The sequence below is a fragment of the Marmota monax genome, unplaced genomic scaffold (genome assembly GCF_021218885.2).
Source record: "Marmota monax isolate L192 unplaced genomic scaffold, Marmota_monax_Labrador192_F-V1.1 WCK01_AAM20220418_F8-fsc00017, whole genome shotgun sequence".
Lineage (NCBI taxonomy): Eukaryota > Metazoa > Chordata > Mammalia > Rodentia > Sciuridae > Marmota > Marmota monax.
Window position 1 is genome coordinate 21,574,690 of NW_026695241.1, and position 27,392 is coordinate 21,602,081.

General features: G+C 34.0%; 1 protein-coding gene across 13 annotated transcripts in view; it reads left to right on the plus strand.

Moving 5' to 3' along the window:
- Numb (NUMB endocytic adaptor protein) overlaps nucleotides 1-27,392 on the plus strand; it is a 172,363-nt gene that overhangs the window by 77,710 nt on the left and 67,261 nt on the right. For 9 of the 13 annotated variants that reach the window (XM_046440947.2, XM_058577691.1, XM_058577698.1 and 6 more), the window contains one exon: nucleotides 3,897-3,981. The exons of 3 other annotated variants lie outside the window; for them this stretch is intronic. The gene's annotated coding sequence lies outside the window, so the exon portion shown is untranslated. Of the gene's footprint in view, nucleotides 1-116; nucleotides 160-3,896; nucleotides 3,982-27,392 lie in introns of those variants that run through there. One more of the 13 variants, XM_046440949.2, reaches the window with a different exon arrangement.

The following is a 27,392-nucleotide window of genomic DNA, read 5'->3' on the forward strand; positions in this document are numbered from 1 at the left end:
AATCCCCATATTGCTTCCCAGAGTGGTTTTACTGATTTGCAGTCCCACCAACAATGTATGCATGTATCTTTCCCCCCACAGATAGTCTCACTCAGTTCCTCAGTCTGGCTTCAAATTTGGGATCCTCCTGCCTCAGCCTCTAAGTAGCTAGGATTACAGGTATACATCACCAAACATATTTATTTATTCATTTTCTGAAGAGTCGAGACTCCTAAGTAACTTGTCTAATGTCATCTACTGTTGAAAGTGGATTTGGGTGTGTGTGGGAGGTTTGTGTGAGTGTGTGTGCGCACATGTGTGCATCCTACTGAGAATCAAACTAAGGTCCTTGTTTATGCAACTCAAGTGCTCTACCATTGAGACACAATCCCAGCCTGAAACTGGAATTTTAATTCAGATTCGTCTTAATATTATGCTGTCAGCTTTTATCAAGGATTGATTTAAAAACTACTTTTAAACAGCCAGGTATAGTGGCACATCCTGTAATCTCAGCGGCTCGGGAGGCTGAGACAGGAGGATTGAAAGTTCAAAGCCAGCCTCAGCATCAGCGAGGGGCTAAGCAACTCAGTGAGAACCTGTCTCTAAATAAAATTAAAAATAGGGCTGAGGATGTGGCTCAGTGGTCAAGTTTTCCTAAATTCAATCCCCGGTACCAAAAACAAACAAACAAACTACTTTTAAACAATGAGAATGTGTCCAACATGAAATTTAGCTCTAAGAATTAAGACAAATCTGACTTCACCTTCAAAAGAGGAATTCAACGAGAATGTGTATAAATTATATGAGCAATAACATGAACATAACGTTGAGTGAAAAAACATGTATAAAATCCTATATTAAGCTTTCTATAAAATGCAAAACAGGGGCTGGGATTGTGGCTCAGGGATAGAGCGCTTGCTTAGCACATGAGAGGTGCTGGGTTCAATCCTCAGCACCACATAAAAATAAATAAAATAAAGGCATTGTGTCCAGCTACAACTAAAAAAAAAAAAAATGCAAAACAGACAAAACACATCTGTGTTTTGTTGAAGTTCTTAACAGCTTTTGTAGAAATTATAATAGTGATATCTTTTATAGGAAGAAACAGTGGGGTGCTCACAAGAGGGAAGCATAAGAGGAATCTAGGATACTACTGTTGTTTTCTTCTTGATCTGGGTGCTAGTAACATAAATGTGCTTCTTTGTGAAAAGTAATTGAGCCATATACTTATTTGTGTACTTTTTTCTATATATGCTATGCTTAACAAATTATTAAAAGATGTTTGTATCCTATGTGAATCTGTTACTAAAGGCACATTTTTAGTGCCTTTTTTCATAAAGATCCATATGATAAATTCCTCTTTTGAAGGTGCAGTCAGATTTGCCTTAATTCTTAGAGCTAAATTTCATGTCCAGTTGTACTTTTTAAATTCTTTTTTCAGAAGCTTATGAAATATTAATAAATGAATTGAATGAATAGCCTTAGTTACTTCAATTTTTTTCTCTTAATTTTTCAATTTTTTTGGTATAAAATTTTAAGGTAGTATTTCAATTATATAGCTATTCTTGTCAAACTCCTTTTTGAAAATATTCTCTTAAATTTATTTAATTTTCTTTTTCCAGTCTCCATTTTAATAGTAGCCAGTAGGCAAAATACACCTCCTTGTAGACAAAAACTTTTTGGTTTAAATTGTCTTTATATTCAGAAGTTGAGGTTGTTGGAATCTCATTTTTCAAATCCTATATCTTCCATGAAATCTTTCTTCATTTCTTCCCTCTAATTCAGTAATCTCAACTTCTCTTAAGTCAAACAGTGATTTGTGCTGTTCTTAAAGCATTTATAGTTTGCTATAATATAGTATTTTTAATATTTTTTATTGCTCCCAATTGAATTTTTTTATTAATGCAAAAAATTAAAGGCAAAAAAATGTACTGTAAATCTGATAAACAGCAGAATACAGGTGATATTCAATAGTGTGATTTTAAAATATAATGACATCTGAGATTATACTTTAGTTGACATGAATTGCATCATACATAGAAAAATTATCATCTTCAACTTAAAAAAAAAAGTAAAGGTTGAAAGATGGCACACTTTTTAAATACTTGATGGGTAAGGTAAGATATATGGTAGAAGTTGTAAACCATGTGTATGTTCTCATCACTTCAAATGTGAGGCCACATGAAAGACGGTACATCTGTTAAATTCCATAAACTGTTAATGAAAAAAAGGAGGGAAGGCTTCAACACCCCATCCCCCAGTATTCTCAATATTAAAAGCATAGATGAAATATTAGGATTTGAAATCTGATACTGCCCAGGTACTATGAGAACCTAGAGCTTAGAGATTGTTATTTTTCTGTACCTCTCCTAATATTAAGTGTATTAGTCAGTTTTCTGTCACTGTGACAAAAATCTACTTACATTTAGGAAAGACTTATTTTGGCTTGTAGGTTGAAAGGTTTCAGTCCATGGTCAGCTGTATTCATTGTATTTAGGCCTGTGGCAAGGCAGAACATCATGGCAGGGAGCACATGGCAGATCCAAGCTCCTCAGCTCATGGTGGGGGAAGGGGCCAGGAATAAGATGTAACCTTTAAGGGAACACTCCCAAAGACCTACTTCCTCCAACTAGGCCTCGTTTCCTAAGTTTCATCCATCAACCAGCATTAAATATTGTTCATTCGTCATACATTTACCATGGGTCTTTGATAGGATTAGATCCTTCATGATCCAGTCATCTTCCAAAGGTGCCATCTCTGAACCCTTTTTGCCTTGGGAATCAAGCCTTCAACACTTGAGCTTTTGGGGAACATTTCAAATTCAAACCCTAAGTATTGTGATCATAGTCCACTTGACAGATTCAGATAGTCAATCTGAATTGCCTTGTGTTTACCCTGGAGTGCTATTTCATAACTTAATGTTGCTTGTGTAATAAAGCAGAGATCTTCAATATACATTTTCATTTTTAAAATATATTTTTAGTTGATGATAGACCTTTATTTTATTTTTATGTGGTGCTGAGAATTGAACCCAGTGCCTTATACATGCTAGACAAGTGCTCTACCACTGAACTACAACGTACCTAGCCCCATATTTTATTTTTGACCACTTTTTATTAAGATTCAATCCCAGTTCTATAACTGTGACTCTATAGTTTTTACCCTATACCAGTCATATTTTTTGTTTGGGACAGAAGAAATATACAGAACAAAAACATTCTAAGCTAAATATTTTTTTAAACACTTTGAGGAACTACTGTTTGCTACAAGAAAATGAACAGAGTTTTTTTTCTTTTATGAAGAAGAACATACAGATATGATTGTGGAATTAAATGTGGAGATACTCTAGATTGCTTTGAATAAATTTCTCTTGTATTCCAGTGACCATGGGTTCATTTCCCACCCTACCTTTCTTTCTGTTTTTGTTTTATAAAAAATTCTTTCCTACCAGTATCAGGAATTGATCCATCTTAACATAGCCCTTCTCTTTTAGGCCTCTTAAATACCACTAGTCTTAAAGGGAATATGTATGGAATGGGGTTTGTGGGAATGGCTGTCAATAAATAGCAATGTACTATTTGCCTCTTTATGTATGTGCGGTATTTTTGTTTTAAAGATCCAGTGATTTACTTCTAGGTGTTTGATTTTTTTTTTTTTTTATGTAGGGGCATTTTTGTTGTTGTTATATATTAGAGAAGACTGTGGTTCTACATTAGTGTGTGAATCTTTCAATTGCTGCAGTAACTTGAAGTAATCATCTTCACTATGTCATTATAATAAAGTCTTGTTTCCTGGGAGAAAATTGAGAGCCTCCTCTTTTTATTTTGTGTATCTTTGTTTACCATATCAGTATCATGTAGCAATAATTATGTTACTAACAACAATTTTGTGAGATGTTTATTATTCTCATTTTACAGATGAGGAAACTGAGGCTTGGTGAAGTTATGAAACTTGTCCAAAGTTACACAGCTTGTAAAGGGCACAGCCAAGATTCAGAGCCAGGTCTGTCCAGCTTCAAAACTATTCATCATAGTCATGACACTTTGAAATAGCTGTGAAGTATCAACTTATAATAAATTGTTTTAGTATTATATTGCCTGTTACTTAACTCTTAACAACTAATTTTTAATGGAGAGGTTTTTTTGGTCCTTCATAATTTCCTTTATCATTTTAAATATATTGTGAAAAGCAGCATAATGTAGTAACTAAGGGTTTGGGCTCTGGAGGCAGATTACCTGGGTATGAATCTCCAAGATTTTCCACTTATTATGTGATATTGGAAAAGTAATTTAACTTTTTGTACCTCAGTTTTCCTGTCTGTAAAATGATGGCAGTGTACCTAATAGGATTGTTGTGAAAATGACATGGTTTAATATGAATCAGCACTTATAGAGGAGTGCCTGGTGCATAGCAGTCATTCAATGAATGTCAACTATAGGTATTGTCATCTTTGGGTAACTCTAAAGCAAATGATTATTATTTATAATTCTTTTAGGAAATTTAGGTAGAGCAAAGTTTAGGCAACAATGTAGAATATCATAAAAATTATAAACCAAAATTAAAATTAGATCTAAAGAAAATCACTCATTTTGTCAAGTTTAGATCTGTTGTAAAGCAAATTGGATACCTGTTTATAGGTTTTACATATACAAGAGTCAAATATATATAAAGACCAAACATAAGTCCACTAGAGACACTTTTTGAGCCTAATAGAATCATTGTATTATTAATGCATTTTGCCTGTTTTCCCCTAAGAGTACAATTTCAGAGTAAATTTCTACATTTTCAGGTGACTTTTAAGGAGATGATGTTTTAACATGTTGACAGATCATTACTAAGAATCAAACCTTATATGTTCTGTAAAATGTTGGCAACATTCCATCACTGGTGGGAGTGGTTATCCAAATTTATGGTATAGTGAATGTGCACTGACTGACCTTTGAACCAGTAGAACCACAGTCATTCAACTAGAACCCATCTATACTTGTTTGTTGCAGTTGTCAGAATTCTAAAGTGCTGTTTCAACTTTTACTACAAATTAATTAAAATGCCTATGACTAGTGACTAATTGTACCTATGATTAGTTGCTGAACTATCCTGAATGGAAGGTAATTTGAGTCAAATTTGCAAAAATTCACAAGCTATTAAAGAATGGGATTTGTCTTTTATGTGTGTATGATCTCTAGCTTTTAATCTATGCATGCATTTAATTTATTCCCTTATTTTATGGCATTAAACCTTATTGTTCTTGATCATAGTATATCTTTCTCATTATTTAGATATTTTAAGATACCTTTCAGTAATCTTAAACTTAATTATTAGTTATCTTATTGTTAATGTTGTATATATTTTTTCTTTACAATTTCTATTTGCTCATATAAGCTTTTTTAAAAAATTGAAAAGGTTTATGCTCAGTCATCTTCCTAAATTGTTTTATTCTAATAATTGATCTATGAATGGTTTTGGGTTTTCTATGTAGTCAATTAAACTATTGTGAATGAAAATTCTTTCCAGTGCTTATGCATTTAATTTTTTTTCTTGTCTTCCTGCACTAGTTAGGACTTCTAATAACTCAGTACAACTTTTAATAGTTGGGATCTTTATGTTGCACTTAATTTTTTTTAAAGGAAATGTGTCTTAGGTTTCACCATTAACAATAGTGTTACAGAGCTAGGTATGATGACATGCACCTGTAGTACCAATATTCAGGAGGCTGAGGCATGAAAATCACTTGGGCCTATGAGTTTGAGACCAGCTTAGAAAACAAAAACTATCTATCTACCCATCCACCCATATGTCTGTCTGTCTCTCATTCACAAACACGTGCATGCGTGTACACGTGCGCGCGTGCACACACACAATATTGAACCTGGGGCCTTATGCATGCCAAGCACACACTCTATAGTTGAGCTACACCTCAGTCACATCCTGTAGATTTTTTTTTTAAATTATACCCTTTAAAGACATTTCTATTCCTAGTTGGCTAAGATATTTTTTGTGTGTGAAGAATGAGTATTGAATTTCATTAGATGTCTTTTGTGCATTTGAGATGATCATGTGGTTTTCCTCCTTTCTTCTGTTAATGTGGTAAATGGCATTTATAATTTTCTAATGTTGAATTACTGTTGTATCACTGGAATAAATCCATCTGTGTCATGATAGTGTTTTTCATATACAATTGGATTTAGTCTTTTAATCATGAGATTTTTACATCTATGTTCATAGGTGAAATTAGCCCATAATTTTTGTTTCTTATATTGTCCTTATGTAGTTTAGATATCCAGACCAGATTATGTCAACTTCACAGATAAAGGATTTATGTAAGACTGGAATGATCAGTTTCTTAAAAGTTTGGTTACACTTCTACTCAACTTCCTGGGCTTAGTATTTGGGGTGTGGGGTTAATATTTTTAGAGGGGGGGGGAAGAGGCTATGTTAAATTTTCTAAATGGTTTTATTGAGGGTCAGTTTTTAGAAAGTTTCTCTTTTTCAGGAATTCACTTATTTTGTCTGAGATTTTCAAGTATTTGGCATAAAGTTAATCAAAGAATTTTATTACTGTTAAATTTCTTTAAAAAATTTTGCTGTTTATATATTTCTGTCTTCTAAAACTTGTTTTGCACCTTCTTTTTTTCTTCATCATTCTTGCTGGAGGATATATATATCTCTCTCTCTATATATATTATATATATATATATATATATATATATATATATTTTTTAGCTTTTCCAAAGAATCAGTGCTTGATTTTGGTTTTCTGTATTTTATGTTTTCTATTTAAGTAATTTCTGGCCTTTCTACTTTATATACATTTTTATAGTAACAAGCAGAATTTAAGATAAGGACACAGAGATATCTGTAACTTCCCAAGGACAGAATGTTATTAGGTTCCAGGAATAGCTTGAACCAGGGGTCTAAAATGCTTTTAGGAACTTGCCTCATTCTCTTTCTTTTATAGGTCTGCTTTATAGGTCTTTCTCCCTTTCTGTCAATTGACTTTCTGCTCTTCAGTCTATGGGGTAGAAAACAATGATCACGAGCCTCTGAATTTGATGTCAATTCTAAACTTGTGTTCTGATTACTTTTAGTATCTTAGATTTTTCTGTTTGGATTACTTTCTTCCTGAATATTTTTTTTTCTTAAAGGGGTGTGTGTGTGTGTGTGTGTGTGTGTGTGTGTGTGTGTGTGTGAGAGAGAGAGAGAGAGAGAGAGAGAGAGAGAGAGAGACTGACTTTCTCTTTACTGGGAATCAAACCCAGGGCCTCAGGCATAGTAGATAAGCACTGTACCATCAAGCAGTATCCCTAGCCCTAGAGGTCTCTTAATGAGATTTTCTGTAGTAAACTCTTTTTTAAAAAATATTTATTTTTTAGTTGTAGTTGTACACAATACCCTTATTTTACTTATTTATTTTTATGTGGTACTGAGGATCGAACCCAGGGCCTCACACGTGCTAGGCAAGTTCTCTACCACTGAGCCACTACCCTAGCCCTCTGTAGTAAACTCTTAAAGTTTTGTATCTGAAATTAGTTTTATCACTCTCATTCTCGATAGATATTTAATTATATATAGAATATGAATTGGCAATATTTTGTATCCCCCTGAATAATTCCACACTTTTTCTGGTTTTAATTGTTACTATAGACAAATTAGCTGTCCAATTAGTTGTTCTTTCAGGCCTGTCCTTTTTGTGTCCGGTTGCTTATGGATGCCTCTGTGTGTTTTGGTTTTCTATGTTTCATAAACTGTGCTGTTTGGGTTTTACCCTGTATGAGATTATGATTATGATTATAAACTTCTTATTTTTTCTGGAAGAAGTCTTTGTGGGTATTCTTGGGGGCTCAAGATGGAAATGTATCACATCAAGATGATTTGCCTTTGTTTTTTCCAGGTGCCTCAAAGTACTTTGGTGAAACTTTAAATTTATTCCTTGAAGCATTTTAGACTACCAAGTGAAGTACATTCGGGTTGCAAATATGTACATGGACTTGCTTGTGTTTACAATCTCTTAGAAATCTTTCTTCTGTTCAGCAACAAGAAGGCAACTTTCCTTGTAGTCCGTTAGTTAGGTGTGGGGTTGGTTCACACCTAGAATTGTTCACTCTTTTCCTGCAGATGAAACTTTTGGGTGGGGGAAAGCAGTAAGGTTCCAGCTTTATGTGGAAGGAATCTTTATGTGGAAAGATTGCCCATGGTAGGTGGGCCATGAACTTTTGACTTCTCTTCTTTCCCAAGAGACCATCAAAACTAAACTCATGTTTGTTAGAAGTCATCATGGGAAAATCAGTTTCATATGTCACGTGTCTCTTTGAGTTTCTGCTTTTTCATAGATTTTTGTCTGGTAATTCCTTTACCATACTGTCAGCTCTTCAATGTATTTAAAATATTTTTAAAATAAAATTTTATTCATTTTTTGTTTTCAGTGAGAAAACTGTTAAAACAGTCTGTTACTGGAAGTGTTATTTACTTCTAATTTTTGTATCTTTAGTTTCTATGATTTTCCTTAAGATAGAAGCTTATCAATTATTGACCTTTTTTTCTGGTTTTTTTTTTTTTGTGTGTGTGTGTGTATGCATGTGTGTGCGCTGGGGATTGAACCCTGCATGCACTCTACCACTGAGCTATACCCATAGCCCTTATGTTCTAATATATTTGGCACTGTTAAAAGTAGCGCGCTCTCTTGCGCGCGCGCGCGCGCTCTCTCTCTCTCTCTCTCTCTCTCTCTCTCATACACACACGCACACATACAATAAAACAAACAATAAATAAAAGCAGCTTGCCAGGCACTATAGTGCATGTCTATAATTCCATTGGCTCTGGAGGCTGAGACAGGAGGTTCACAAGTTCAAAGCCAGCCTCAGCAACTTAGCAAGGCCTTAATAACTCAGTAAGACCCTGTCTCTAAATAAAATAGAAAAAAGGGTTGGGACATGGCTCAGTGGTTAAGTGCCCCTGGGTTCAACCCCCAGTACCAAAAAAAAAAAAAAAAATGAGGGGCAGCTCATGAGTTTTGAAATGAATTTTGAAAATCAGCTCATGAGTTTTCATTATCAATTATATATTTAAATTAAATTTTTTTATGATAAAAAGATTTCCCCCACCTTCTTTAAGCCATGAACTATGATTCACAAATCATTTACAAATGTGATTTTAAGTTTTGAAGTATTTGGATTTTAAAAGAAGTATCTTTTTGTTATATTTAACTTACCTTTAAAAAAAAAACACGATTTTTAATTTGAATTGTAAAGCAAGGCACAACTATGTGCTATATGAGGCATGTTTAAAACAAAGTAACCTAGAAAAGTTAAATATAAAAGGGTGGGCAAAGGAATACAGGCAAATAGAAATTTTAAAAAGTAAGAATTGCTGTATGACCTCTCTTCACTAGATCCCTCTCCCCTTTCTGATAACAAACATGTGGATAACCAGTGTTCCATGTCTTGAGACTTAGGTTCCTGGAAGACTGATTTTGTGTTAATAATAGAAATGTTAATTTTCTTTTTCTTTCTTCTCTTTCTCCTCTTAACTGCATTTTCTTCTCACACTTTAACATCTCTGGAATTGGCATGTATCTCTTCTTGGAACGCATTTTACTATTGATGATATGTAATTAATGAACAATTAACAATTTTGACAGCATTTTTCTTCTTTAGTAGAATAAAAAATAATGGTGCATCTTGCAATTGATGCTATAATAACCTTGATAAAATATATATTTTTTATACACATACCACAGTTCTTCTCCCTCTGTCATGCCCCCTTTCTTTTTCTTTCATTCTGCACTTATCATTCAAGGCCTTAGGGCCTTAAAGAAGGGGTGTTTATAGGGGTGTGTTTAAGGTTGCTTTCCCTCCCATTTGTGGTATTGGCAATTGAACCCAGGCCATGCATATGCTAGACAGGTATTCTACCACTCAGCTACATGCACAGCTCCCAGGAAATAATTTAATTTTTCTATCTTGGCTCTTCTTCTAGCACTTTCTTCTTGATGAGAGGAGATATATATTTAAGATTATTTTGAATAGAACAGAAATCTTTAAGGAAGGTAGAAATTTTACTGAATGGATGTTAAAGTATCTGATCAAATTTAAGGAAAAGTTGAATAAATGAAACAAAAAAAGTTACAAATTGTAAAGCAGTAGAAAAAAAATAAAACAAGTAGAGTAATAAAGAATTATATAGAATGGTGTTTAGAAAGTTTAAAGGGCCTCATCAGAGAGAGAAAATTTAGGTTAAGTCTTGAAGTATGAGTGGTAAACAGAAGCACTTGAAGAGTCTGGGATAAAAACATTTCAGGGAGAAGGAAACAGCAGGCTCAAGTTGGAAACAAGCCTGCATTCAACCAAAATGATGATAAAGAGTTAGGGAAAGTGCCATTTCAAGGTAAAAGAGTCAGGTAGGATCATACCTTAATATAATAACATTTACTGAGCATTTGTGATATTCTGAGCACTCTTCTAAGCACTGCCTGAGCAGCGTGAATTATTATGTTATACTGACTCACTGAATACTCAGAGTTTAGATTTAATTTGAAGGTGCATTAAAAGCCATGGAACTATTAAACAGCGTCATGATCCATTTTACATGTTTAAAAGATTACACTAGCTACATAGTACACAGTTGATCAGAGAGGAACAATAGAAGGACTAGAAATAAATCCTACTTGGTGGTTTATAGTAGTCCAGGTAAAAGATGAAGTTGTCTTGAACATGGTGGTTCTGGAGGTAGAGACAGGAGTAGTGGACAGATTTGAAATATATTTCAGAAGTATTTTGTTGATGGATACGGGGAAATATAATTAGAGAAGATTAAAGAATTAAAAAGATGTGTGTAGATAAATTGCCAAGTTATTTGTCAGTAAAAGGGAGCAGAGCTGTTTTTAACTGGCTTCTTTTCTCTCCCTCTCTCCTTGCCTCCTACCTTTCATTCTTGGAACCAAATATATTTTTTTCCAGTGTTTCTCTCCAGATTCCAACACCTTTTTCTCATCCCACACTTGACAGATGCTTAGAGGAGAAAAGTCAGTGTAAAAAGTAGGCTAGCATTCTCAGCAGTTCTGCCCTTTTTCATCAAGATGTTCCTTGCTAAATCAGTCTTTGCTATATCAGAACAAAATTATTTTGTTCGCAAAGTAAAGATTGAATTCTTAAAGTAATGATCTTAATGAAGTCTGTGTATATATGTGTTGTGTGGTTCAGAGTGATGGCCATATGTGTTTTTATCTGTAAAATTTTAACATGACTTAAAAGGTAAGTGTTGCTGAATCACAAATTCAGCTTGCCAATTTGAACTCAGTAAAAAGGCAAATAACCAATTAAAGATAAAATTTGTTTTATAACTATAAGAAAAGCTTTCTCTTTAAAAAAAAATTCCTAAATATATTCAGGTTTAGCTTTAGCATTCTTTGAAACCACCTTTGACTGAAGTTTTAAATAGACAGGGTTCTTCCTTGGTTTTTGAAGCTTTAACTTTCCATGATTATCTTTAAGGAGTAAATAGGAAAGCCCTGTATCAAAACAACAGAAGTTTTTTGGACAAGGTAAGTGGGGAGATGAAAATTCATAAGGCAGAAACCTAAACGTAAAGCCAGATAAGGATTCTGGATGACCATTTAAATAAGTGGCAAATTTTATGTCATCATAGAATCCTTTGAGATTCTGATGAAAGAAGAAGAATCTGGCCCCCAAAAGCAAACAGACATACATTCAAATTTGTATGTAATCTTAAAGGGTTACTGAACTCAAAGAACCTGTAGGATGTACATTGTTGTCCCCTGGTGAAGAACATGTGGTCTAAATGGTAATCAGGGCTGAGGAGTATGTGGCTGGAGAACTTTGACATCCAAACTATGACACTGCTCTATTCTCAAATACCAGTCTTTAGGACAGCCAAAACTTAATTTGTTGTTTTAAATTGTTTGGTCTGACAGCTAATGAAGCAAAGTAATTTTTAGTTTTAGCTCTTAAGAAATTAGAATCATTTATTCCTAATTTTTTTCTTTGAAAATGCTGTACATAGTATAGTTTTCTGAAATAAGTGAACATAGTCCCTAACCTGTGTAGCCTATTTTTTAAAGAAGAGTTGAACTGGGCTGGGGTTGTGGCTTAGTGGTAGAGCACTCACCTAGCATGGGTGAGGCACTGGGTTCGATCCTCAGCACCACATAAAGATAAATAAATAAAGGTATTGTGTCCATCAACAACTAAAACATATTTTAAAAAAAAGAGTTGAGCTGAAATAAAAACAAGTTTCAGATTTATGGCAGCTAAATGAATGTTTCTTTTGAGAAGTAGGATTTAATAGGATACATATTATCCCTTTGTTTTCATTATCATTCCATGAATCAGTCTGTAAATTAACTTCTATCAGAAAACTACAAACTTTAAAATGAATTTTATTAGTCATGTAAGTTAACTACACTAGGTATTTATTTAGCCACTAGTAATAAAACTACTTTGTCACTGTTTATTCATCTCAATTCTTAAGGTAGAACACTGAACCAAGGATGCAACTTAGTAATGAATTGTATCTTTTTTTTTTTTTTAGTTGTAGATGGACACACAATACCTTTATTTATTTTTATGTGGTGCTGAGGATCGAGTTCAGTGAGGCAAGCACTTTACCACTGAGGTACAGCCCCAGCCCACAAATTGTTTCTTGTTAGGCAAATTATATCAGTTAGGTTAATATTTAATGTAATCCATTGATAGATTAGAGGATTCATCTGCTTCTACTCCTTGACCATAATAAGAATATAACATTCCAAATATATATATATATTTTTTTCCAGTTAACTTGATTAAATAAAAGGATTTTTTCCCTTCACTCTGAATCTTGAAAGCAAGCACATCATAAGAAATAACAAGTCACAGACTACTATGATATATACAGCAAATATTAGTATTTTGATGTATTAATATTCATGCTGTGTTTTCAAAATAATGAATGAATTATATTGACATATAAAATCAAAGAAATAAAAATTTAAAAGAATATTTTATACTTATAATTTACTTTAATGTCATAATCATTGAATTTGATATTTTAGCTTGAATTTCAGCAAGGGAACAAATGATTTTTTTATTTTGGGGTAATGCATATTTTCTTGTAAGATTTTGGAATGCAAGTGTGACTAAGAATACAGTGGAATTGTATATATTAACATTGAAGCATATTTGTTTAGGAAACAATAAAATTGAAGATTTAAAACAATTTCTGGATTTGTACTTGCTAAGTTTCTGCTGTACAGTGTTTTTATTTTCTGCATCCCATAATGTGAACATGTATAATTCTAGTGTTATGTATTTTTCTCACAGCCTCTAAAAATAAAACTCCTCCTTTAAGTGTGTTTAGTTGAAAATAACAAACTGGTCTATACTTGGGGGAAAAAAAAACATGGCTGTGATAGATTTATTGGTAGTGTACTGTGTAGGTTAGCTAAAGTATTTTTAATACAATTTTGAATTTGTGATTTATGTCTTTAGTGATACCTTTGGAATTTTTTACCTAAGTGAGCGTAGCATCTCCTGAAAAAGAATTAACTAATTTAAGATAATTTGCAAGTATATTATTAATACAATGATAAATACAATGTGCCCATAGTTTTATATGTTGTACATTGTTACATTTGGAATTAACTAATGTAAAAATTAAAGTAATCTAACATTTTGACTATTTTTTTATTTATTTGTTTTTTTTTTTTTTTTCCTTTCAGGGAAATGATATTAAGTATCAGGGTCATGTTTGTGAATCTCGGTGTGTGTATTGTTTGTACAGTAGGGATTTGTTTTTTGCTTCATTTTTCTCATTGTGATTTTTTTAAGTATAGATCTAGTCTTTCTTGTAATTTATATGTTATGGGTACAGTTGTGGTTATAGAACAAAGGAAAGCAAATAAGCTTAATTTAGGGAATAAATACTCTAGGAAGAAAAGTCAGTCCTTCAATCTCTTAAGAGTTGTGGCTCTTTAATGACCTTTCAAAAGTTTTTGTACAGACTAAATTTCAATAAATTTATTCTGTTTAGTAAAAATGAGAATTTGTGTGTGTGTGTATGTGTGTGTGTGTATGTGTGTGTGTGTGTGTGTGTGTGTTGCTGAAAATTAAACCCAGGGCTTCATGAATGCTAAGCACATACTCCACCACAGAGTTCTCCCCAGCCTGAGAGTTAAATTTTATAACTATATATGACTTACTTTTCTTTCTTACCTTTTATTGGATGTTTCATAATTATTTGTATGTGTATGTTTATATTTCTACAGCCCATGTCTATTCTCAATTTCAGAAAAGACTTTAAGTGACTTAGTTTTTACTACTTAAAAGTATGAACTAGTTGATATGTACAAAAGATGTGTAGCATGTATATGAAGCATGATAAAACTCATTAGAATATGACTAAAACTTTTGTACTCCCCATGCAAACCCGTCCTAATTATATTCAACTTTCTTTTCTCTCAAAATTAGCACTCTATTCAATTACATTTATTATTCTCTTGTTTTTCTTTATCATTTTTCTTAGCATATATATCTCTAAATGTTATCTTGTTTAGTGTTGTGTATTTTTGAGAGGTAATGTAAATGTAAGGGTAAGTGCATAGGTTCTGACACCAACAGATTTCTGCCATGCACTGAGCAGGTGATTTGGGCAAATGACTTAACTGCTTTGTGCCTATTTCCTCATTTATGAAATGGAGATCTAATTACTAGGACTGTTAGGATTTCATGAATCATTATATGCAAAGTGCCTAAAAGAATGCCTGGTAGTATTTTCTGAGTGTCAGTTGTCCAGTATTTGTAAAAAGGAATCATAATATGTATTCTGCAGTTTGTTCCTCTCCCCAGTGTGTTTGTAAGATTCATCCATGTTGATGATTATAACCTAAGATCATTCATTCTTACTGTAGTGTGATAATGTAATGGGTGAATATTATTTCTCTCTTTTGTCAATGGATATTTAAGTTCTCAGGTTTGTTGTTATTTTACTATTGTAGACAATATATAATTCTACAAAGACATTGTGCATTCAATGGAATTATTGATTGTAAAGGTTTGTGCATCTTAAACTTTCATAGGTGATGCAAAATTAGTTAACAAAAGAGTTGTACCAACTTACATTCCTATGAGAGTATGAGAATGCCTTGAACTCCATATATTGTCTGATCCTTTAATATTTGCCAAACTGTTAGGTGTAAAATTGCATGTAGTATTTTGATTTGCATTTTCCTAATTACTAATGAATCTGAGCTTTTGGGGGGGGGGTACTGGAGATAGAACCCAGGGGCAGTTAACCACGCCCCCAGCCCTTTTATTTTTTTATTTTGAGACAGGGTCTCACTAAGTAATGATCTCACTAAATTGCTGCTGTTGGTTTTGAATTTACTGTCCTACTTCAGCCTCCCAAATTGCTGGGATTATAGCTGTGTGCCACCACACTCAACTGAACATCTTTCTTTACTGTGTTCACAGGCCATTTCTCTTCTATTGTAAAATGCTTATACGTTTTGCCAACTTTCATTAATATTCTATTTTAAACCAATATTTTATTTTATTGACTTAGAAATTATTTTTATTTTATTGGTATATTATAGTGGGATTCATTGTGATATATTCATATGTGCACATAACAATTTGGTCTATTTCATTCCTGGCACCTCCCTTTTCTTTCCCCTTCTTCCTCCCTTCCACTACTGTACTAGTCTCTTCTCTTTTTGGTATTTTCTGTTAGAAAATTTTTGTTTGTTCAGAGGCATTGTTAGTATTATACCTTAACATGACTGATGTGGTTTTAGATTCTTTGGGGAATTTTAAACTTTTTAGTTAGTATGTATAACAAGACAGTTAAATTTTGCTTACCAGTTGAGTCTTTTTTGAACTGGAGATTGAACCCAGATGTTCTTTACCACTGAGCTACACCCCATTCGTATTTATTTTTTTTAATCTTTCGACAGGGTCTCGCTAAGTTGCTGAGGCTGCTCCCAAACTTGGATCCTCCTATCTCAGCCTCCAAAATTGCTGAGATTATAGGAGTATGCTACTGTGCCTAGCTCCAAATAAGTTGAGACTTTTTCTTATATATATATATATATATATATATATATATATATATATATATATGTATATATAATCTTTAGTTGTAGATGGACACAATGCCTTTATTTTTATGTGGTGTTGAGGATTGAACCTAGGGCCTCACACATGCTAAACAAGCACTCTACCACTGAGCCACAACCCCAGCCCAAGTCTTTTTAAATGTTTTTATTTTTTTACTTTTTTAGTTGTGGATGGACACAATACCTTTATTTTATTCATTTATTTTTATGTGATGCTGAAGATGGAACCCAGTGCCTCATGCATGCTAGGCAAGTGCTTTACCACTGAGCTATAGCCCCAGCCCAAGTTGAGGCTTTTTTACAGAAGAGAATTCATTTAGCAAGTTTTATTTTGCAATTTTTTTAATGTTTAATTTTAATTTTTTATTTAAAACAATGTTTAATTTTTTAAACCATAACTGTATCCCATCCCACAACACAAGCATGACTCAGTATGAGTGACATGACCAAGTATTGACATGCATATAAAACAGGTAGAAAGAGCCACTCTGGCAATAGTTTTGCCATTCTGTTAACACATTCCGTAAAACAGAGATCCACTTCAAGAATCAGTCACTGAGGGCTGGGGTTGTAGCTAAGTAGTAGAGCATTGGCCTAGTATGCATTAGGAACTGGGTTTGATTCTCAGCACCACATGTAAATAAGTAAAATAAAGGTCCATTGACAACTAAAAATATTAAAAAAAAAAAAAAAAAAAAAGAATTAGCCACTGAGAAAGACAACGTGATTTTTGTTAAGTTTCTTTCTAACTGTGGCTTCTGGGGAGCATTACATGATTAATAACTTGCATCAGGCATTTCATATTTCTTAGACTTATAGAATTATTTCACATGGGTAGTTTTCACAAGACTTGCAGAGTGTTTATTAACACTAAAAAAAATTTCAAGTATTTCTCACATTTACAGGGTTTGGATGCAATGTGCAATTTTTACATGTTGTAAGCTGCAGGCCAACTGAAGATTTTTCCACATTGTTTAAATTCAAGTTCTCTTTTGCTGTGTGTTCTTCCATCACTTCAAGTTCAACTTGGAGAATGAAAAGCTTTACCATGCTGATAATATTTGTAGGCTTTCTTTCTATGGTCTTCTCACATGGGCCAGTAGGGTTGTGTGAAAAACTGTTCCACATTCTGTACACAGAATTTGTCCCAGTAAAAGTCTTTAATGCTTGGGTAATACCATATTAAATTTTTTCATGTACTTCTAACCGAAATAACTGAATACATAACCATGTCACACTCGTAATTCTTTGTTTTTTCATATAGAGCACTTTGGAAATGATTCTGCAGTTTGTCTCTTCCCTTTAACTGGGACAGTCACTGAATAATAATGTATAAACTTCTGTATAAAACATCTTCTATAGTACTGTTTGCATAGTGGATACTTACTATTTATTATTTCTTCTCATTTTGTTCTTTTCCAGGTAGAATGAATTACTGTGGTTGGGGGTGGGGGCAGTATTTGTGCATGTGTACATACATACACATGCATGTGTACATGAAATCTAGATATGACTTCCTGTTTGAAACAGTTGTGTTAATGAGTAAGATGAAAGTAGAACAACAGTGATGTGTGTTAAAATTTCATTATTGGTTGTATTAAAAAATTGTTGTGGATCCTAAAGTCTAATATCTGAGTCTGGCATTCAGAAGCCTCTACAACTTGAACCAAACCTGGAAACCAAACCCCTTAAACAATTACCTCAAATTTAACAAGTATAAACATGAAGATTTTTTTTTTAATTCCAGCATAAATAATACAATCCTTTCTCTCATTTCAATAATCTAAGTCCAATTTCAATAGATATTTTCTTATTGGATAGGGCATTTTCTGGAGGTTGTATGGAAATAAGATTCAGGAGCACATCTACCTCAAGTTCCATCCATTTTTCTTTCCCCACACCCTCTTCAGGATTTGTTAGAATTTGTATTCTTGATGACTGATTCAAATGTCTATCTATCTATTTAGGGATGGTTAGTTTTTTTCCCCCTTAATTTAAAATTTTATCCTGTCCCCAGCACTTTTAATCCCCCTCTTAGCTCTGCTTATCTTTTTCTGTGTAGTGATTGCCACCTATCCAGTTTGCTGAGGCATAGCATATTTAGGTTTCTCTTCCTTTCTCACCTTCCATAGTCAATCACCAATTTCTACTGTTGACTTTCCCTACAAAGAGAATCTTATTTTTAAACAATGAATTTATTCAGTTTATTGAATGGAGATCTCGACTTTAACAGTAGTTAAAGGAAAGAGTATTGATAGGGTTTTTGAGATCTTGACTCAAGTAGTTTAAGGAAGTTCCTTCACAGTGAGATTAAACAAAGTATGTGATATAATATTTAGAATAAGTGGATATAGCAAGAAAATGATCTTTTGTTATCCTGCAATTGCCCTGATTTTAAATTTGCCCAGATAAATTAATTCACAAGGAAGAAAACAGGCTGGTTATTGGTTTATATTCTGCTCATCCTAGGCAAAAGAAATGTCCTGGAGTACAGGTACATCAAGTTGACTCATTTCCCACTGCTAGTCTTCTAAACTTTTCTTCAGTGTCCTTTTCTCCACCAGTGCCAACATCATTGCCCTAATCCAAATTCTCTCATAACTTACCTAGACAGATTAAAAATCCTTGGAATTTGAATGTAGTCTTTTCCCTCTTGGATTTGTTTTCCACAGTCCCACCAGAGTATTTAAACTAAATTGCATCTCTGACCTGTTGGTGATGGCTTAAACCCTTTAAATAGGTTCTGATTTCCTATAAATCCTAGATCCTTATAGGACATGATCGTTGCCTGCTTTTCCAACCTCATTTCTTTTACTTTTCAAAATGCATTGTGACATATCATTTGATTTCCTGCATCTGTGCTTTTGTTAATGCTGTTGCCTCGCCTTTTTTCTTTTCTTCTTCTTTTTTTTTTTTTTTGCCTCTCCTTGAAGTAGCTTTTTATCCTATCCACTACTGTATGTGGCTTATTTTTTTTCTTTTAAAATTTATTTGACTCAGGTGATATCTCCTGTATCCCAGAGGATATGTGTATAGTACTATTGTTATGTTCACCCTACTGTATAGAAATTTACATTTTATAAGGAGACAGAGCCACCTAAAGGCAACGAAGAGTTTTATTTCCATATCCACTAACACTAACAATAGAGTCTAGCACATAGTAAGTTCTAAAACAGTTTTTACTGAACCAAACAAATTGGGGTGGAAAGGGAAAGAACTTTAGGGATAGGAGATAAGAGGTGATGATTTAAGTTTGTTTTAGAAATAATACCTCTGTACTCAAGTAGAGAAATTTGAATAAGAGAGCAAGATCTCCTTTTCACCCAGAAGTTGAACTACTATTACATCTACAGTCTTTTCCAATAGATTCTGTGGTATCGTATGTCTAGATTTACCGTACCTACTAAATAGCCTCTGTTATCTTTTTTGTTCCAAACTCAATTTAAAAATGGTTGGAAAATATGAATGCTGCACAAAAAAATGATATACAGATGATACAGCATATGAGAGATGCCAAATACCATATGTCATTGTGGAATTGCGAATTAAAGCAACAAGATAGTACTATACACCTATTAGAAATGGCAAAATCCCAAACACTGACAACACCAAATGTTGGCAAGGATGTGGAGCAGCAGAGACTCTCTATTCATTGCTGTTAGGGATGTAAAGTGATAGAGCCACTCTGTGTTTGCTAGGACTGCCATAACAAATGGCCTTGACATGCTACAGGCTGGTAGCTTCAATTTATTTTCTCACAGTTTTGCAGGCTAAAAGTCCATCCAGTCTTGGGCAGGTTGATTTCTTCTGAGGCCTCTTCCCTTGGCTTGTGGATAATGTCACATTGGTGTTCCCTCAGTGAGAATGCATTTCTATGACCAAATTTTCTCCTCTTAGGGCACTGGATGGGTTGGATTACAATATATACAATCTCTTTTATTTTTTATTTTTTTATACATGACAGTTGAATTTATTTTGACATGTCATACGTACATAGAGTATAATTTCCCATTCTTATGGTTGTACATGATGTGGAGTTACACTGGCTGTGTATTCATATATGAATATAGGAAAGTTACGTCCAGTTCAGCTACTGTCTTTCCCTTTCCCATCCCTCCTCCCTTCCCCACTTCCCCCTCTCCAATTGGTGAACTTCCCCTCTTTCCTTCCCCCAATGCCTATTGTAAGTCAGCATTCACATATCAGAGAGAATATTTAGCCTTTGGTTTTGGGGACTGGCTTATTTTCCTTAGCATGATAGTCTCTACTCCCATAGTCTCTAGTTCCATCCATTTACAGGCAAATGCCATAATTTCATTCTTCTTTATGGCTGAATATTCCATTGTGTATAGGTACCAGATTTTCTTTATCCATTCATCTGTTGAAGGGCACCTGGGTTGGTTCCATGCTTTGCTATTGCGAATTGAGCTGCTATAAACATTGATGTGGCCAAGTCATTATAGTATGCTAATTTTATGTCCTTTGGGTATATGCCGAGGAGTGGTTCCCTTCCATGTTTCTGAGGAATTTCCATACTGCTTTCCATAATGGTTGCACCAATTTGCAGTCTTCACCAGCAATGTATGAGAGTGCCTTTTCCCCCACATCCTGGCCAACATTTATTGTTACTTGTATTCTTGATAACTGCCATTCTTACTGGAGTAAGATGAAATTTTAGTATAGTGTAGTTTTGATTTACATTTCTCTAATTGCTGGAGATGTTAAACATTTTTTCATATATTTTTTGTTGACTGATCATATTTCTTCTGTGAAGTGTCTGTTCAGTTCCTTTCCCCATGTGCATGCAAGGCAAGCACTCTACCAACTGAGCTATATCCTCAGCCCTGAGTTCTTTATGTATCCTGGAGACTGATGCTCTATCTGAGGTGCAGGTGGTAAAGATTTTCTCCCATTCTGTAGGCCCTTTCTTCATAGTCTTGATTATTTCCTTTGCTGTGAAGAAGCTTTTTAGTTTGATAAAATCCCACTTATTGATTCTTGGTCTTATTTCTTGTGCTTTAGGAGTCTTGTTGATGAATTTGTTTCCTCAGCTGAGACCAGGGTCTCTGGTCTAATGCCTAGGTATTTAATCAACTTTGAGTTGAGTTTTGTGTAGGGTGAGAGATAGGGGTCTAAATTCATTTTATTACATATGGATTTCTAGTTTTCCCAGCATCATTTGTTGAAGAGGCTATCTTTTCTCCAGTGAATGTTTTTGGTACCTTTGTCTAGTATGAGATAACTGTATTTATGTAGGTTAGTCTCTGTGTCTTCTATTCTGTACCATTGGTCTTCATGTCTCTTTTTGTGCCAATACCATGCCATTTTTATTACTATAGCTCTGTAGTATAATTTAAGGTCTAGTATTGTGATGAACTCCAGCTTTGGTTTCTTGCTGAGGATTGCTTTGGCATTCTGTCCTATAATTTTTCCAAATGAATTTCATGATTGCTTTTTCGTCTTCTATGAAGAATATCATCAGAACCTTAATAGGAATTTTATTAAATCTGTATAATACTTTGGTAGATGGCCATTTTGACAATATTGATTCTGCCTATCCAAGAACATGATAGATATTTTCATCTTCTAAGGTCTTCTTCAATTTCTTTCTTTAGTGTTCTAGAATTTTCACTGTAGAGGTCTTTTGCTTCTTTTGTTAGATTAATTCCCAAATATTTTATTTTCTTTCAGGCTGTTGTGAATGGGATAGTTTTCCTAATTTCTCTTTCAGTTGATTCATCAGTGATGTATAAGAATTCAATTGATTTATCTGCATTAATTTTATATCTGCTACTTTGCTGAATTCATTTATGAGTTCTAGAAGTTTTCTGGTGGAGTTTTTTGGGTCTTCTAAATATATAATCATGTCATCAACAAATAGGATAGTTTGAGGGTTTTTTTTCCTATTTGTATCCCTTTAATTTCTTTCTTCTGTCTAATTTCTCTGGCTAGAGTGTATGATGGTCTATTTTTTTCCTTATTATTATTGATTGATTGATTTTTTAAAAAATATGTCAGCAGAATGCATTACAATTCATATAGGCATTATATTTATGACTTAGAATTTCATCAGAATCATTTCATTGATTCAACCCATGATGGTCTATTTTATCTTTCATTTCTTCAAATTTAGAGTATGCTCTATATGACAGGCACTGTTAGGACACAGGGACACTATTTAAACTAATAATATGCAGTCCATCATTAAAGAAATAGAAATTGCTCTAAGGTTTGATGAGCATAATAATAAAAGTTAGCAGAGAGTATTAATGGAAGAAAGTATTATAAAGTGGATGAACCTAACCTTGATCAGGTAGGGGCTTATCAGAAAAATAATGCTAGCTTCCCTGAAGAGGTTAAAACTCCTGTGCTCACTCTCAAAGTTGAGTAGACTTCAACCAGAAGTGAAAAGAGAATCGTCTTTCTTTCTAGGCAGGTAGGAGAGCACATACTAAGTCACTGGAAGAGGACTTACTTTGGAGAATTGTGCATAATTTCATGTAGCTGGAATTTAGTATGTGAATTGGGATTAGTGAGAGAAACCTACTAAAGGATGGAGCAGTTTGTACTTTATCTTATAGGTGATGTAAAGCAATTGGAGGATTTTTAAGTGGAGTAGTTACCTGGTCAGATTTATGTTTTAGAAAGTACTCTGGCAGTAGTCAGGAGAACAAATTGAAATGAATCTCTGCTGGAAGCAAAGAGACCAAGTAATAATCTTTTGTAATAATTTAAGCCAAAATGTCTCAAGAGAGTGGAACTGTTAGGATGGGAATCCAAAGATACCAATGAGGTAAAATCAGAGTTATAGATGAGAGGAAAAATGAATCATCAGACACCTGGCTGGACCAAGTGAATAAGTGGGTAGTTGTTAGGACGCAGGGTGGGAAATTATGAAGAAGGGACTTATATGCTTTTTGTTGAGTTCCAGCTTAAGCAAAGATAGAGATGTTTTCTATTTTCTTTATTTATATTCATGTGTATTTTTATTTTTATTTATTAGCAATACTTCAGCTCAAACCGAGGGCCCCATGCTTGCTAGGCAAATGCTCTATCATTGAAGCTATACCCCTACCCCTATGTATATATTTATATTTTTATTCTAATTAGTTATACATGAGAGCAGAATGCATGTCGACACATTGTACACAAATGGAGCACAACTTTTCATTTCTCTGGTTGTACACAATGTTGAGTCCCACCCCCTGTGCAGTCATACATGTACATAGGGTAAAGATGTTCATCTCATTCCACCATGCCCCCTTCCTTTCCCTCCCTTCCTTTGCCCAATCAAATTTCCTCCATTATCCCTATGCACCCCCCACCTGCCCCCATTATGGGTCAGCATCTGCTTATCAGAACATTCAGCATTTGTTTTTGGGGCGGGGATTGGCTTACTTTGCTTTGCATGATATTCTCCAACTCCAGCCATTTATCTACAAATGCCATGATTTTATTCTCTTTTAATGCTGAGTAATATTCCATTGTGTATATGTACCATAATTTCTTTATCCATTCATTTATTACAGTTTAACAATTGTGAATCGTGCTGCTATAAACATTGAAGTGGCTGCATTACTGTAGTATGCTGTTTTTAAGTCTTTTGGGTATAGACCAAGGAGTAGGATAGCTGGGTCAAATGGTGGTTCCATTCCAAATTTTCTAGGGAATCTCCATACTGCTTTCCAGACTGGTTGCACCAATTTGCAGTCCCACCAGCAATGTATGAGTGTACCGTTTTTCCCCCACATCCTTGCCAACACTTACTGTTGATTGTATTCTTGATAACTGCTATTCTGACTGGCATTAGATGAAATCTTAGAGTAGTTTTGATTTGCATTTCTCTAATTACTAGAGATGTTGAACAATTTTTCATATATTTGTTGATCAAATGTATTTCTTCTGAGAAGTGTCTGTTCAGCTCTTTGGCCCATTTATTGATTGGGTTGTTTGTTTTTTTGGTGTTAAGTTTTTTGAGTTCTTTATATATTCTGGAGATTAGTGCTCTCTCTGACATGTGTGTGGCAAAAATTTGCTCCCCAAATGTAGGCTTTCTCTTCATCTCATTGATTCTTTTGCTGAGAAAAAGCTGCTTTTTAGTTTGAATCCATCCCATTTATTGAACCTTGATTTTATTTCTTATGCTTTATGAGTCTTGTTAAGGAATTCAGGGCCTAACCCAGCATGATGAAGATTTGGGCCTACTTTTTCTTCTATTAGGCATAGGGTCTCTGATCTAATTCCTAGGTCCTTGATCCGCTTTGAGTTGAGTTTTGTGCATGGTGAGAAATAGGGGTTTAGTTTCATTTTGCTGCATATGGATTTCCAGTTTTCCCAGCACCATTTGTTGAAGAAGCTATTTTTTCTCCAATATATGTTTTTGGTGCCTTTGTCTAGTATGAGATAACTGTATTTATGTGGGTTTGTCTCTACATCTTCTATTCTGTACCATTGGTCTACAAGTCTATTTTTCTGCCAATACCATGCTGTTTTGTTACTGTAGCTTTGTAATATAATTTAAGTTCTGGTATTGTGAAGCCTCCTGCTTCACTCTCCTTGCTAAGGATTGCTAATTGGCAATTCTGGGTCTCTTATTTTTCCAAATGAATTTCATGATTGCTTTTTTCTATTTCTATTTTGATGTGTTTCTGTCTGGTTTGGGTATCAGGATGTGATCTAGCCTCATATAATGAATTTGAAAGGGTTCTCTCCTTTTCTATTTCATGGAATAACCTGAGGAGTATTGATATTAATTCTTCTTTTAAGTCTTGTAAAACTCAGCTGAGAGTCCATATGGTCCTGGGCTTTTCTTGGTTGGTAGGCTTTTGATGACGTCTTCTATTTCCTTGCTTGACATTGATCTGTTTAAGGTGTGTATGTCCTCCTGGTTCAGTTTGGGTAGGTGGTATGCCTCTAGAAATTTGTCAGTGTCTTAAGGTTTTCTATTTTACCAGAGTATAATTTTTCAAAATAGTTTCTAATTATCTTCTGTATTTCAGTAGTGTCTGTCATGATATTTCCTTTTTTAGCAAAAATTTTAGTAATTTGAGTTTTCTCTCTCCTTCTTTTTTTTTTAAATATTTTTTAGTTGTAGGTGAACACAATACCTTTATTTTATTTATTTTATTTTTATGTGGTGCTGAGGATCAAACCCAGTGCCTCACACATGCTAGGTAAGCGCTCTACAGCTGAACCACAACCCAGCCCCATCTCCTTCTTTTCTTTAGGGTGGCTAAGGGTCTGTCAATTTTATTTATTTTTCAAAAAACTAGTTTTTTGTTTTGTCAATGTTTTGAATTATTTCTTTTCATTGATTTCTGCCCTAATTTTAGTTATTTTATGTCTTCTGCTTCTTTTGGTATTGGTTTGTTTCTCTTTTTCTAGGGCTTCGAGCCATAATGTCAGGTCATTTATTTGTTGACTTTTTCTTCTTTTAATGAATGAACTCCATGAAATGAACTTTCCTCTTGGTACTGCCTTCATAGTGTCCCAGAGATTTTGATATGTTGTATTGGAGTTCCCATTTATCTCCAAGGATTTTTAATCTCCTCCCTGATGTCTTCTATTATCCATACATCCTTCAGTAGCATATTATTTAGTTTACAGGTGTTGGAGTAGCTTCTATTTTTTATTCAATCATTGATCTCTAATTTCATTCCATTATGATCTGATAGAATGCAGGGTAGTATCTCTCTTTTTTTGTATTTGCTGAGACTTTCTTTGTGGCATAACATATTGTCTATTTTGGAGAAGGATCCATGTGCTGCTGAGAAAAAAGTGTATTTGCTTGTTGATGGATGGAATATTCTATATATGTCTGTTAAGTCTAAATTATTGATTATTTTATTGAGTTCTATAGTTTCTTTGTTTAATTTTTGTTTGGAAGATCTATCCAGTGGTGAGAGAGGTGTGTTTAAGTCACCCAGTTTTATTGTGTTATGGTCTTTTGATTCTTGAAGTTAGAAGGGTTTGTTTGCTATAAATAGAGTCCCATTGTTTGGGGCATAGATATTTATGATTGTTATGTCTTGTTATGTATGATTCCCTTAAGTAGTATGAAATGACCTTCTTTATCTCTTTTCCCTAAGTTTGGTTTGAAGTCCAGTTTATCTGATAAAAAGAGGAAACCCTTGCTTGTTTACGCGGCCCGTGTGAATGATACGTTTTTTTCTCATCCTTTCACCATCAGTCTGTGGATGTCTTTTCCTATGAGATGAGTCTCTTGAAGGCAGCATATTTTTGGTCTTTTTTTTTAAATCCAATCTGCTAGTCTATTTTTTAATTGGTGACTTTAGGCCATTGACATTCAGAGTTATTATTGAGACATGGTTTGTATTCCTGGTCATTTTGGTTTATTTTTGGCTTTTACCTTGCCTTGGTTTTTCCTTTGATTGGCCTTTCCTTTAGTGTAGTTCCTCCCTTGGCAGATTTTCATTGTTGTTTTTCATTTCCTCCTCCTGGAATATTTTGCCAAGAATGTTTTGTAGTGCAGGCTTTCTTGCTGTAATTTTTTTTTAGCTTTTGTTTATCATTGGAGGTTTTTATTTCATCATTAGATCTGAAGTTTAACATTGCTATAAGGTTATAAGATTCTTGGTTGGCATTCATTTTCTTTCAGAGCTTGGTATGTTTTGTTCCAGGATCACCTGGCTTTGAGGGTCTGGGTTGAAAAATCTGCTGAGATCCGAATTGGTCTTCCCCTATATGTAATCTGATTCCTCTCTCTTGCGGCCTTTAAAATTCTATCCTTATTCTTTATGCCAGGCATTTTCATTATAATGTGTCTTAGTGTAGATCTGTTGTAATTTTGTGCATTTGCTGTCCTGTAAGCCTCTTATATTTGATTTTCCAATTCATTATTCATGCTTGGGAAATTTTCTGATATTATTTCATTGAAGGGATTGTGCATTCCTTTGAAGTTTGAATCTCTGAGTCTTCCTCTATCCTGATAAATCTTAGATTTGCTCTTTTAATGTTATCCTATAATTCTTGGATATTCTATTCATGGTTCCTTACCATCTTCACTGTGTTGTCAACTTTATTTTCAAGATTATATATTTTATCTTCATTGTCTGAGGTCTTGCTTCCAAGTGATCTTGTCAAGTGATCTCTTTGTTGGAGTGATCAATTTTTGCCTGAATTTTCTCCCAGATCATTTTAATTGTGTACATTTTGATCCTTCTCCTGTGCTATCAATGGATTATATTTTTGTAGTATCTTGATTGGTTTGGGGCACTTTCCTCACTTGTTTTTCATGATGTCTATGTGTCTTCCTCTCTTGCAGTGTAGATCTGAGGTATTGCAG